Source organism: Sciurus vulgaris, assembly GCF_902686455.1.
Source record: "Sciurus vulgaris genome assembly, chromosome: 3".
In the NCBI taxonomy this organism is placed as follows: Eukaryota; Metazoa; Chordata; class Mammalia; order Rodentia; family Sciuridae; genus Sciurus; species Sciurus vulgaris.
In genome coordinates this window covers 161,753,178-161,767,083 of record NC_136463.1, presented here as the reverse complement: position 1 = coordinate 161,767,083, position 13,906 = coordinate 161,753,178, and the positions used below count along the sequence as shown (strand labels likewise).

Genomic DNA, 13,906 nt, shown 5'->3' with positions numbered 1-13,906 from the left:
ACATACGTAGGCAAAAGCTAGTCTATTTTTGGAGAAAGTGCTTTCAGTTGTGGAAACTGAACACCAGCAATGCCACCTGCCCTAACTCGATGGTTGAAATGCCAGGCCATGCCACCTTTCTCTCCTGGAAGGTAGGAGTTGCTCTGGTCACGAGTTCCTTAAAAGTGGATCTCCGGGGAAAATACAGAATACAGCATTTTGTATCTGACTTTATTCTGAAGAAGATTCAAAGAAATTAGGATCAAGAAAGCAAGAAAATGAAGCATGAAAAACTTACTATCTAAAATGAATAACATAAGGTCTACATAGTTAGTGGAAGTGGGACACAATTTTATTCTGAGACTACTAGAGGATAAGAAAAAAATGAAAACACAACTAGTACCCACACAATAAAAACAACTGCTTAGGTAAAGGTGTCCAGTTTCCAGTATGCTCTGACTTGAGGGAAATCTAAAGATGTACTCCCCTGCATCTTCACGAAAGGAAATCGATCACAATTGTTTTTACCTAGGTTTCATGTACTTGTGAACTTTTAAGAGAATGGTTCTTACAACATCAAGGACATTTTCTGGATTCAGGTTCAAACATGACCATATATGTCAGGGGTTGGCAAACTATAGTCTGAAGGTCAAATGGGAGGAAAATAAGTAGAAATTAGTTTTTGTTCTTTTGCTTTGTTTTCTAAGGCCAATGTTGTTTTAAAAATAACACATTTTGCGTGCACATGACACAACTCCAATGCAGCTCACATTATTCACCTCCTGACCACACCCATGGCTTCCAATTCTTTTGCTTTCTGCAGGTCAGTCTGTCTTTCCATACCTCATCTCCATCAACATCACACATCTCCTTTCTAGGGTACTGGTATATTCTTAATTGCACATGAAAATGTCTGCAACCTTACTTCCAAATAAGTCCCTCAGTCTCCCTCTTTAAATTGTGGGTCCCCATGCCACACAATCTGTAGAAATTCTAGGCCTGCTGCTATGGCCTCTCACATTTGTCTTGCTAATCAATCATTAATACATCTCATGGTTCCTGCCATTCCCCAGGTCAAAATCCTTCACTAATCTGATGGCCATACGATACAACTAAAACTCCTATCACACCCAGTATTTAAGGACATCTACAAATCCAAGACCAATGATTCATGCCACTCTTTTCCAAAAGGAGCCCTCCATTGCAGGTGATCTGGTTTGCTTTGCTCATTGTCACCTCAGTGCCTTTGCTTCTGCTACCATCCTCCTCCTACCTGGGTGCTTTTCCAAACCCAGCCACTTATGAACCACACTCCACATGCCATTTCCCACATCAAGCTTTTGACTTCTGCATATGGTGACAAATTTTCCCCCCTGATTAGTTTAGTACTTGCAGGACCTGCTAGTCTTCACCATTTATCTTCTTGTGCACTATGTTCTTTTTAAGTACTTGTTTTGTTTCTTGCATCACCAGCATCAACCAGAGGAGAGCAATATGCCGTATACTTGATATTCTATAGCGCAAGCATGACTGTACATATAGAAGGAATTTAATTACTTTCTTGTTTCTTCTTAAAACCCTTTCATCAATCCTTAAATATAAAGTATGATGTTATATCAAACAACGGTAAAATGTTTAATATAACATTGTACTTTATATTTAATGTTTAATGGCATCTCAGTATCAATGATATCAATAATGATACCAATATCCAAGAACGCCATTCAGAAGTTAAAATATATTTGAAATATTTGGTGAATTTTTATTCATATTTTTAATACTTGAGTTACTACAAGTTTGGTAATGTATTAATATATCTAATGCCCCAAATTAAAGTTAATATGCATCATAAAAACAAAACAAAATGGAAGTCAAGAAAAGAAGCTCCAAGAAAAACCAACAGTACTCCAACACTTCATTGTAAACTCAAATACTAACTTATCCTAAATCATATAATATTTTGAAAATGCCCAGTAGATAATATTACATGAAAAAAATAAAGAATCAGTTTTGTTTTCTATTAAGGATATGCAGAGGAAAAGTAAACAGCTTTAAACTATGCCAAAAGTACCATCAATCAAAGGTCTGGCAAACTGTGCTTAATGCTAAATTCAATGGAGCATGACACGAGGTCTGCAAATAACTGAGAAGTGTGTTAAATATTTTAGTATAAGCAATGTGCGCATGAAGAAGTACATTGACTATTAATCTCACAGATGACCCAAGACCATCATGAAATTGGACCAATTCACTTACAAAATTCTCAGGAGATTTAGATCATTGCTTTTAAGAGCAAAATGCATAAGCCGCTGTTACTTATTCATACGTTTCAAGTATCATATTGATTGTTACTTGGCACCTGACTTGGTTTACAACTAAACCTGCTGCGGGGGAATAGCCAGTGACCACATTCATATTGAAAATGGATTTTTGTGATTTCTCAAATGTGGATTTCTACTTTTCTGTTTACATTGCTTTGTAAAACTTAGTTTTGGGTAAAAAGATATTGTAAGTGGTTAAAATTAAATCAGACACATAATTCTCCAAAACCTCAAGAAAACAACACAATTTGAGCTGCATGCGTCCACAGCACCACATTCGATCAAGTTAACAGAAGTCTACTCCTGTCTCTGCCATTGATTTCTGATTTTCTAAATTATTTCTCTCGTGATTTAACACGTTAGTGAATAAGATACAGATCAACCTAGAGGGATTTAGAAGACATAATTAATTTTTGAAAGCTGTTATAAGAGTCTCAAAAAACATTTTCTTTTACAACCTCCAAAGTTAGAGTGTACTGGAAGTCAAATAAAAGTCACCTTTCTCATTGAGACCAAGGCGACACCTGTGGTCTGTCACCAGCCTTCTGCTCTCATCCGCTGTTCCATTATTGTCTACCGTGTTCTTTGGATTCTAATGCTGTTGTTCTCTCTACTTCTCAAATAGGCTGTGTTTTTTTTTGCTTTGAGGTTATTCCTTCGGACTGGAAATTCAAATGTCCCATGGCTCACTCACTGGTCTTCTTTACTTTGCCTCCAAAGGCAGCCCATTCCACCAAAGTCAAGCTCAGCAAATGCTCTTTTGGTTGTACATTCCTTTTGGCATTTATATCTGAAATGTTCATTCATTTATTGTTTGACTTCTTAATTCTGTCTCATGAGGCTTACATGTTCTGTGAGGGCAGGAACTTGTATGGTTTGTCCTGATATCTTCTACACTCAGAAAAGTGCCTGCTGTACATTAGGGATCCGATAACCACTCACTAAATAAATGTGCAGATGAATCACGGGCCATGATATAAGAAATACTTAGAGCGCATGAGTCTAATGCTCAAGTGGAAGAGAATCAGAGTGAAGTAAGAAGTAGCATTCCAAGTGAAGTGAAGTAACATTCCAAGGAAGAATGTTATTTACTAAAAGCTTTCAACATTTAATTTTTTACACATTATTTTAATGATCGGATGATCAGATAAAATAACCATGTCCAAGAAAAGCATAGAATAGCTTACTTGAAAGGATCAGCATTCATAAATATTTGTTCCTGAAGTGCAACTAAGGTGGTTTTTCTCTATATTTGTGTTTAAAGACACTTTAGAGAAAGTATTCATAGTTCGTTCTTTTACCAATGGGTATAGAAAATACTATATGAAATTCTATTCCATTTACTCAGTGGTTAAAAAAAAAAAGTCACTCTAATTCAGATGAGTGAACATGTTCATCTAGAAAATGAGGACACAGTCTATGGCATTCTCTAACAGGACAACATTAGAATTCCTTCACTCCCTAGATAGTGACAGAGTTTCACTTTTCAGTGATTAGGAATGCATTTCTTTTTAAATATTTAAGCATGGTTTATGCTTAATTTCTTTCCTTCAAGAGTCTCTTCATGCCTTTCAAATATTTGTCAACTAAAGACTCTACAATGCCTAGGCAGTGTGGGTGCAGGTGTAGCGCTACTGAACACAGTCACCATGGCAATACCTAATTCTAACTTAATTTGCTGTCTCCCTGGAAGAAGCAAAAAAAAAAAACAAGAAGGATGGAGTGCTGTAGGCAGAGAAACAGGAAGGCAGGCAGGAGTAGGAAGGAAAGTGGGAATGAGGCAGACACAGAGCACAGCCTCTCGCGCTCACTTCCTCTAGCTAAAAATGTCAAAGCTGGGGGAACACACACAGAAAGCTATTTCTGAGAAATTATGGTGCTATATAGATCAGAAAAAAATTTCAACCTGGCTATTTCTGTTGAATTCCCCTGCACACAGAACCAAGTTTCAACACAGACCCAGTCAACCTGGAGACTTCAGGAGAGACAGTTCAAGCCTAGAGTAAAGCTCCTTGGCTTTCCTGTCCCTCTCTGGGCACACATCCCTAGAGTTCAAACTGCTCTCCTAAGAGATCCAAACCACAGGAATGGCCCTGGAGCAGGAGCCTTGTGTTTCCTGGATCAGGTTTAGTCCCAGTGCTTTCAGTAGTGAAGCTGGCATGGGGCTGGTTGGAATGGTCCTAAAATTCCGAGTCCCTCCCTCTTTTATATCCATGTGAAAGTCACAAGTTGAGTCACAAAATTGGGCAGGTATGACTGCCACCTCACTCCACCCTTAGCTCAAAGAACAGAAATACAACCAGAAAAAGGAGCAGGAAGAATGAGATGGGTCTTCCATGACCAGTCCTGAGTTTAGCTCCAATTACTGAGTATGTTCTGGGTTCACAAGTAATCACTGTAGTCAGTTTCCTTATGTGCATATCACAGGTTCATAGACTTTGCTCTTGATAATCCCTTTTACCCATCAAACATCCTCAAATCAATATATAATTTGCAAGTTTTGATCACCAATGGCATTCAGCGATGGGGCAGAGGCACCAAAGTAAAGAATACATACATAATTTTTATCAATTTAAAAAATTAATTTTTAAAAAGACTACATTTAGTGAAATCTTATTTTTCCAGACATGTAAGCACATAATCCAACTAAGCCACTAGTTTAATAGGGTTACAAAGAGCTTCTCTATCATATAAAATATAAATATATTAGAAAGCAAAAGGAAAATATTTTTATTAAAAGTCAGTGTACTCACTTTCAATAACATTTTGTTTTTTAATGGAGATCTTTAGTTTCTTATTACAAAATTTCATAGGCTACTGTTCAGAAAGGAGCTGAAATAAGGCAAAGAGAATATCCAGGATTGAATGAAGCTTTCAAAGCTCCAATTTAGATGTGGCTCACCTTCATTTAATGTGGTTCCACTCAAAACAAAACAAACAAAAATCATGAAATCAGCAATTGAGTGTGAAAGCTACAGGAACTTAAAAACAAACAAGAAAGTGCTCCTTTTCCTCCAAAGCCACACTAAGTGCTCTCTAATAGAATTCACCATGCAGTTTGTGAATGAGGCAAGTTTGAGATGCAATGGCCAAAACCGGTTTAAATAAACTCTAGGTCATAGTCACCTTGTTGTTTCATGAGGATTCAGCTTTCAGTGGGTACTTAATGCTTTCTTTACAGCAAAATTCCTAAAGGTCCATCAGCTCTGGCTTCTGTTATTTAAATGAAAATCAAATGCATTTTCTGTGTAAAAGCAGTGTCTGCTCTTTTTAAAAGATAAAATTAAGTATGAGTGTTTCCATTTAGAAAATTTTAATAATTAACAATGGAATCTGGACAATATTTCTCCAAGTAGAAAAAAGATAGTAATACAGGTGTTCCCCCGTATCTACAGGGGATTGGTTACCAAAATGTGGGGATGCTAACGTCCCTTATATAAAATGGTACATGATATTTGCATATAACCTACAAACATTCCCATATGTTTTAAATCATCTTTTAGGTTACTTATAACACCTAATATAGTGTAAATGCTATATAAACAGCTATTTTACCGTTTAGGGTATAATGAGAAGAAAAAAGCCTTTTTTTTTTTTTTTCAAATATTTTCAATCTGCAATTGGTGAACCACGGACGCAGAGACCCTGGATATGGAGGACTGACATACTTGAAATTCATTCAATTGGATTTTTTGATGAATAGTTGTATCACTGTTTTTCATGTAACTGTATTGAATAGCACATGTACACATATGAACCTAATCTAATCCTATAGTTTTAAATTTTATTTACATCAATTGATTGTATAATAGTTGATCTCAGCTGTGGAAAACAGCACATAAGAAGGTTAACTCTGCCTTAGAGGATAATCCCACGTATACTCACACACACAAATGACACCACTAACCCATCTTTTAGCCCTTTATGAAACACACAAAGTGGACCAAGTCATGGGGCTATTCAGGTACTGTGATTCCACCTGCCAAAGGAATTATGGTACAGATTGCAAATTTTTATTCAAACATAAAATAAAAAGTACATGTAGTGGGATGGGAATGTAGTTCAGAGGTGGAGCGCTTCCCTAGCACATGCAAAGTCAAGAGTTTTATCCCTAGTACCACACACACACACACACACACACATACACACATACACACACACGCAGAACATGTAGTAAATTAAAAAACAAATCTTTTCTTTGCTATATACCAAATAATATGTTAAAGTGAAAATAATGGATAAGTAAAATACAAAAAAAACCTTGCTTGTCAAAGTGGACCCAAAAGTAGTGGGTCCAAAGAATGTAGTGTCTCACGGAAACATCAACAACAACAACAAAAAAATAGCATATAATTTAAAGTATTGTCTTGCTTAAAAATGTACAGCTTATGAAAGACTAAATTCCAATTTTGAAAGACATGATACCGAAATAAAACAGTAAAGTTTCAAGGCTGAGCATTTATTTAATCAACTTAATGCCAATCAAACTGATGCTGCATCATTCTTCCTAGTCAACAGAAACATTTTCTCCTACCAATTCAATAGAGTAGCAGTTCCACCATTCACAATGCAGTTCAGTGTGAGCACAATTGTTCCAACAGCACAACGAGGTAGCCATCTACACATCCATTAATAAATAAATGTAAAGAGTTCATATTGAATCTCAAAGGAACAGAGAAATCTTTCTGCAAGGACCTAGACAGTTAAATGATTAAGCATTGTGTTTTATGATCATTTTGAACTAGATTTAAGACATAATAATGTTGTATAGGCTAATGTAATTAGAAAAATATTTTACTTAAAACTAAATTTGTTTTAACATTTACTGATTGATGGTAGAGTAGCTGGTGCTCAACTTATTAGGTATATACCAGTGGAATCAGCTAACTGGCATAAAATGAAGACAATGGTCTGCATGACACATGCAGACTTTGCTGGTCAATTTAAATTAAAAAATTTTAGTTGAACTATTTTATTTGATGTCAGATGAATCAAAAAATAAAATGTCAATTGGTTAATCAAATTTTTCCTTTTTGGAAACATTAGTTGTACAGATGTACCATTTTTTGCCTGCAGAATTTTTCTGAAGTGTTTTAAGAAGGCTGTTTTGTTTTAAGAAGTGTTTTAAGAAAGTTGCAATGAGCAACTATCTGTAAAGTAGGGACTCTAGATAAACTTGGGTACAGATTAATGGGGGCAAAAAGTAGCAACTTTTCTTCCTGATTCGGAAATGTCTTTTTGAGATGTAACACAGGGTCAAAGATTAGGCACACGAGGAAGGTTGTTTAATTCTAGGAGATACAAAAGTAAGTGGAAAGATGGTACCAGGGTAGGAATGGAACCTGAGAAGGAAAAGAAGTTAGCATAAGATTGCATGTTAAATGAGAAATGCAGATGCAATGAAAAATCACCCTCCACCAACAGAACAGGCTATATTTTCATTTTCTCATAATCAGTGATTTCCCGCCCCCCAGTACATATCAAAAGAAATCAGCAAAACAAGGAAAGGAGAGAGAATGTGAAGGAAAAATGGAGAAGAAAAGAGGGAAGAAAGAAAAGAGGAAAAGAAGGAAGGGAAGAAAAGAAATGAAGTGGTGTGTGCTCTTAAAAATAAGTTATTTGCTCTAAAAGTCTTGTTAGCATAACAAAATGTAAAAATGTATATATTTGAATTTGCCCCCTCTGGTGTATGTTTTAATGGAAAACAAGTTGTTTAAACCTTTCCTCTAGGTCCACAGTATAAGCAAAACCAGCAACAAATCCACTAAAAGAGGATCCTGAATTCTTTATTTTGTCTAAATTTCCAGAGAATTCCACTAAAATGTATATGTAAAAGATATCACAAAGTATTACCGGTTGAAGGGTCACTTAGCTTTCCAACAGGAAGGCTCAAAGTTCAAAGTTCAAAGATTAGATTCAAAATGTTTTTCTTAAAAAGTCGATTGTGTTTGCATTGTTTTAAAATTTTTAATTCACTACAGAACTGTTTCCAATAAGCATCCTGTATCATTTTTTTCAAGGAAGGGATCACGGCCTTTGTTCAGAGAAATGACGAGTGAGGAAGGGGACAAAATGTTACTCTGAGGTAAAAAGCAAAACAGATTTCTCCCCTCTCCACCCACAGACACAAGCTCATCTTCATCCTGCAGGGACAAATACTATCAGCCAAGGTTCTGCTTTCCTTCTCATCTCTCCCTACCCCACCCACCCACCCAAACTTAACCATGGACCCTCCTCCTTGATTTGGGCCCTTTGTGTACCTCATCTTAACTTGTAGTTCTCAACTGCTTTTGGTGCCTGAAATCAATTCCTGGGACTAATAAATCTTTGAGAAAATGAAAAATCATTTCTCATAATGAATAAATAAATGAGAATGAATGCTCCCCTAAGTGAAAGACAAAGGCCAAATTTGTACCAAGAGAGTATGAGTGCTGAAATCAGAATACCTAAAGAACAAAATGTCAAATGAAACAGAATGGTGAAGAGAAGGGAAAAAAAATCAGTGAAATGATAAAAATACTTCCGTTATGTGTAAAAGCCTAGATGCAGATCACAGCAAGGGCAATAGTAAAGATGTAGAACTGAAGCAACAAACTAACACGTCTGATATAATCACATATGACTGCAAGAGCTTAGCAGCATCTTTAGATAGAGAAGGCAAGAGCTCACAATTGTTTCAAAACTTATCTTTAGGTTTATGCATTTACTAATTACTGATTTACCTAAATGACTACGTTTAGCATTTGGGAGTGTAGTATTGATCTGGGTGGGGTCATCATCTACTGTAACTGTTATTTTAGATTCTTTATTGTTGTCTTTCAAGAGGACATTAAGCACTGGAAAGAATTCAACAGTCAGAGCTACCAACTTGAATTCTAAACTCCCCAAGTTGGCTTCCTACGGTCTGTCTCACAGGGACATCAAGGAGTCTTTCAGGGGTGAACTTACCTTCACGTACAAACCCAAGAGAATGTAACCACTCCATACTTTTAAATGCCAATAGTACAAGTGTGTTTGTCAAAAGCACAGCAGTTCAGTCTGTTATCTAATAACTGGTAAAATTCAACATAAAACAAGTAAGACTATACCAATAAGCATTTTTCTTCCTTCTGACATTCTGAAAATTTGCAGATTGGTTTAAACCAAAAGGGGTAAAGGAATAAAATTATTCCTTCAGGCTCAAAGGATTCTGTGCCAAGTTTCATTTCTGGCTGCATATTTCTGACCAAGTTCAAGATCCCTGAAGAGAAACACATAAAAGAGAAAATATCCCTTTAACCTCAGCAGAGCAACATCAGTGGGAAGTGAAAAGCTTCTGCCCCAGATGGGTGTGATCCTGGGGTTTGGTTTCCACTGAGAGGATGCCTGTCCCTCAGTGAGGCTGAAGGACCTACTTTGATGAGGTAATGGCTCTGCCAGTTTCACTGGGTCATGCTCTCTCAGCACATTCCTTCTCCCTCTCCTCCCTGAGAAGGTGCTGTAAACAAGTCATCTTGAGAAAGAGTTGCTGCAGAGAGTGAGCAAATCCTGGCTCTGCTTCTGGTAGTCTAGACATAACTAGAAGCCTAAAGCAGCACAAGCTCAGCCAGGAAGACACGGTTTGATAAGGAGGGGTGGGTGGTTCAGACCCAATAGAAACAAAGAAAATAAAAGTGAATGTCTTTGAAATATTATTTTTAAATTAATAATATTTTAAATAAATATTATTTTCAATTTTTAGATTGCTTATATGTCCCGATGTATGTTAAGCAATTTGCCACTGATACAAGTAAATAACAACCACAACAAAAAACTTTGGAAATTAAATAACATTAAGAAACTGAAATATGAAAAAAAAATAAATAAAATGACATAAGCAACATATAATACAGAGCCTAAAGCCACAACAGCTCTGATAATATCCAAATCAGACATGCAGATGTAAACCTGTGAAAATCAGATAAAATCACCAGGAAATTAACTGTCAACACCTGCACACACATACACACATATAATATTTTTATTGGAAGAAAAAGAATGCCTTTTACCTTTTCTTGAAGGGGAGATGCTTTGTGTATATGGGGGAAGTGATTGAGACACCCACGATTTATAAATTCATAAGGATTTCTACCAAAAACCACTTTGCTCAGCTAAAGGAGTGTTTTTGTTACATTCAGGTGGAAAGCTGTAATCTTCCTCTTGGGCAGAAAATCAAAAGCGTTTAAAGGGCTTCTATTTAATCAATCTATCTTGACTGCCAAAAAAATCATAAATGCCCATATTAAAATGACAGGGTGACAGAGCTATGCTTTTAAACTGGGCTGGTACCTGCAGCTCATGCATAGGGACGTTTTGCATAATGTGGCTCACATAAAAGGCTTTGTTCTCCATCGCCTCACTGTGGTTGCAAGCCTCAATTTCAGTTTGCAGTTGTTCCTTTAACAGACCATCAATGAAAAGAAATATTTTTTTAACATTTAAGTTAGTTCTTTGCTAACATTCATTAGTCCCTTCACCTCACACCCCAAATTATATTATCCCCAACAATATTTTTTGTTTTGCACTGCAGATTTCATTCAAAACAAAATCCCCAAACCCTTGAAGATAAATTTAAAACGATGTTTTCCCTCCCTTTTGTAACATGTCTATGGTGTATTATTTATATATATATATATATATATATATATATATATGTGTGTGTGTGTGTGTGTGTGTGTGTTTACATATTTGTGCGTATGTGTTTAAACAAAAAAGGCTTCACGCTGACTCAGTTTTAAAGGGTCGGTGTTCTGGAAGCATTATGCTAAGGTCTTATAACAGATGGTACACAGCAATTGTCACCAAGGAGCTTGTTGCTAACCAAAGCTTTTTTATTTTCTGACAAAATCTTGAAATCCTGGTGCTAGGACATCAATTTCCAGTTTCAATCACGGTGTTTTCTGACTCCATTCTCTTTACTACTCCCTCCCCCTCCCCACACACCCAAACACACACCTCCCCTCTCCCGGGCCCCTCACACACTCTTTCTTGAAATTTCCATCCTAAACAAAAGACAGGTTGGGGGAAGAAGGCAGTCAGCACTATAGCCTCCGCCTCAAAGAAAGCCTTTCGAAAAGAAGAAAAGAATAGATGGACAGTACATGCAGTTTTCCACCCCCATCGTTTAAGAAGAAGAAAAGGAGACTCTGTGGAAGCTCAAGCTGAACCAGACTCTTTTCTTCGTGCCCCGCCCTCCAACACCACCAGACATCGATTTTCATCTTCCTAACATTATAAATATGTATCAGTCCTCCTTTCCCAGCTGCCTCTGGAGGAATTACAGGAATAAATGGTTTGAAATTGACAAGGCCTCCCTCCCTCCCTCATCCGTCAGTGTGCAGTGCCCTGCGACTGGCTGGGCACACAAATCCTCTACTTCAATTCCTTGTCCCCATTATCTTTGTTTAATCCCCTCCCCTTCTTTCTACAGCTCAGGTGACAATGGCTTTCAAAACACGTATCCTGCCTGACGTTAAGTTTCCAGTTGTTTCAAAGTGGTACCTAACAAGGTCATTCGCTCTTCTACAAACCCAGAGCCCAGGTACCAGCTCTCGCTCCCCAGCTCCGCGCGGACACCTGGGGAGGTCGGGCCCCCACCTTCCGCCGGCGGGGAGACGGGAGAGGTCCGCCAACCTGCCGCTGCTCCCAAGTCCCGGCGGACCAGACAACCCCGCTCCCGCCTGGTCCTGGCAGAGACTCCCTCTTGGCCGAGACCGCGGCTGAAGGACAGGCGCTCTAACAGGACCAGAGGCGGGGACGATCTCTTACCTGGGCGCAGTAACAGAACCGACCCGCGGTCGCGGCTGCCACTGCTCAGGACTCGGAGGGCTGTTGCCCACTGGAGGAGCAGAGGGGAGGACGGGGCAGGGGAAGGAGGGAAAGAAGGAGAAGGAAAAGAAAGAAGCGGAAGGGGAGACGAGGCAGAGGGGATGCTGCTGCTGCTGCCGCCGCTGCCGCCGAGAGCCCGCGCAGCCCGAGCGCCCGCCCAGTCTGAGCGCGGCGCCCCAGCAGCGGGCTCCCCGCGCCGCCGCCCCGCCCCGGCCCTTCCTCCCCGCCCCGCGCAGGTCCCGCCCGGCTCCGCGAGCCCGTAGGCGGCCACCGCTGGGCTGGCGCTGCCACCGCCGCAGTGTCGGGGAGGGGGAGCGCGGTTGCCCCGCCTCCTGCCGCAGCCAGCCGGCCGCCCGGCGGGGACAACGGCGAAGCTCGGAGCCTCGGAGAGCCCCGCCCAGCTGAGGCCAAAGGCGGCCGCGGGGCCTTCTCTGGACAACTGTGCCCCTCCACCAAGCAAGTGAGGCCAACGCTCTGAGCAAACGGGCCAAACAACCCTCCCTGGGAAATCGGGACATCAGCTTTAGTCTCTCAGGGAGGAGTCCGCCTTGGACGCCTCTTTTCCTTCCTTGCAACACAGTAGGCAGGGGTTCCAGGGACCCCCTCAATGGAGAAAGCTCAGTGATCTTGTCTACCAATCTAACGACAGGTGCATCAAGAAATGACAAAGGAAGATTGGGAGAACTTGAGAACATAGACCAACTCCTGTCTGTACTAAAGGAGCAATGACTGAGGGTATAGAGAATTCTAGACCCAGCTTTACCACTAATCAAATGCATTTGTTGAATTATCAGTTCAATTGATGCTTATAGAAGCCTACTAATATGACAGTCGCTGTTCTGGGCACTGTGGAAACATTAATGAATAAAACAAGACACTCACCCCCAACCCCATCAAAGAGAAGATCCCCGCTTCCGTGAAGATCCCGTTCTAGGTATTCAGATGTATCCACCAGAGACAGTCCACTTACCCTCTCAGTGTATTAGTGTCAGCTGGGGACTAAAAATGTCAGTACCCCCCTTCTCGAATCTATAAAAAGAGAACAAATAAAAAGGATCTTTGAGGCATGGTTCAAATGCAAGGAATTAGTAAACACAGAAAATGTTGACCTTGAAATGTCATCATTAAAAAAAAAAATCCCTGCTTAAATATTTTTGAAAGCAAAATGATCAACTGAAAAAACCTGATTCTTTCACCATGAAATCTTCCTGATCAAAAATGTTAAGAGAAGATGCAACTTCGAATGACTTCAGATGTCTATACCAAGTACTCAGAAAGTATTTTTAAGGTTAGCCATGATAGTGACCTATGACTTAAACATTTTCAACAGTACTGATGAAAGAGTAGATATAGTTTTGAGTCATCATTTATTTAATCACAGAATCAGAGAACATAGAACATTAGAGTTGCTATCTTAGGCATTTGGTCCAATTCCCTAAACTGTCAGATGAAAAAGAGACCCAATGATGGGAGACTGCAAAGATTAGAACCCATCACAGAGCAAGATGTAGAACCCTGACCTCCAAAGTACTTCTGTACTGCACCCTCCACCCAGCTGCATCCCACAGTCCAGTGCTTGCAGCAAGGTTGGTAGTATCAGGGCACACCCAGTAGCAGAGAGATTGGAGGAGTGAGGACTCCTCCCCAGAAGGTGGCCTGATTGCACAGGTTTTAGAGACTAGGAAACAATATACAGTAGGTGGATGGAAGGAAGTAGGAGTCCGGCCAGTGTCAGCAGACACCTGACCAGCACACATATG

General features: G+C 39.4%; 1 protein-coding gene across 27 annotated transcripts in view; it reads right to left on the bottom strand.

The window, feature by feature from the left end:
• Positions 1-12,343, bottom strand: part of MAP2 (microtubule associated protein 2) — a 314,502-nt gene extending 302,159 nt beyond the window's left edge. For 20 of the 27 annotated variants that reach the window (XM_079134618.1, XM_079134617.1, XM_079134597.1 and 17 more), the window contains exon 1: positions 12,087-12,343. The gene's annotated coding sequence lies outside the window, so the exon portion shown is untranslated. The remainder of the gene's footprint in view (positions 1-12,086) is intronic. The other 7 variants (XM_079134606.1, XM_079134609.1, XM_079134607.1 and 4 more) reach the window with 3 other exon arrangements.
• Positions 12,344-13,906: the final 1,563 nt, after the last annotated feature.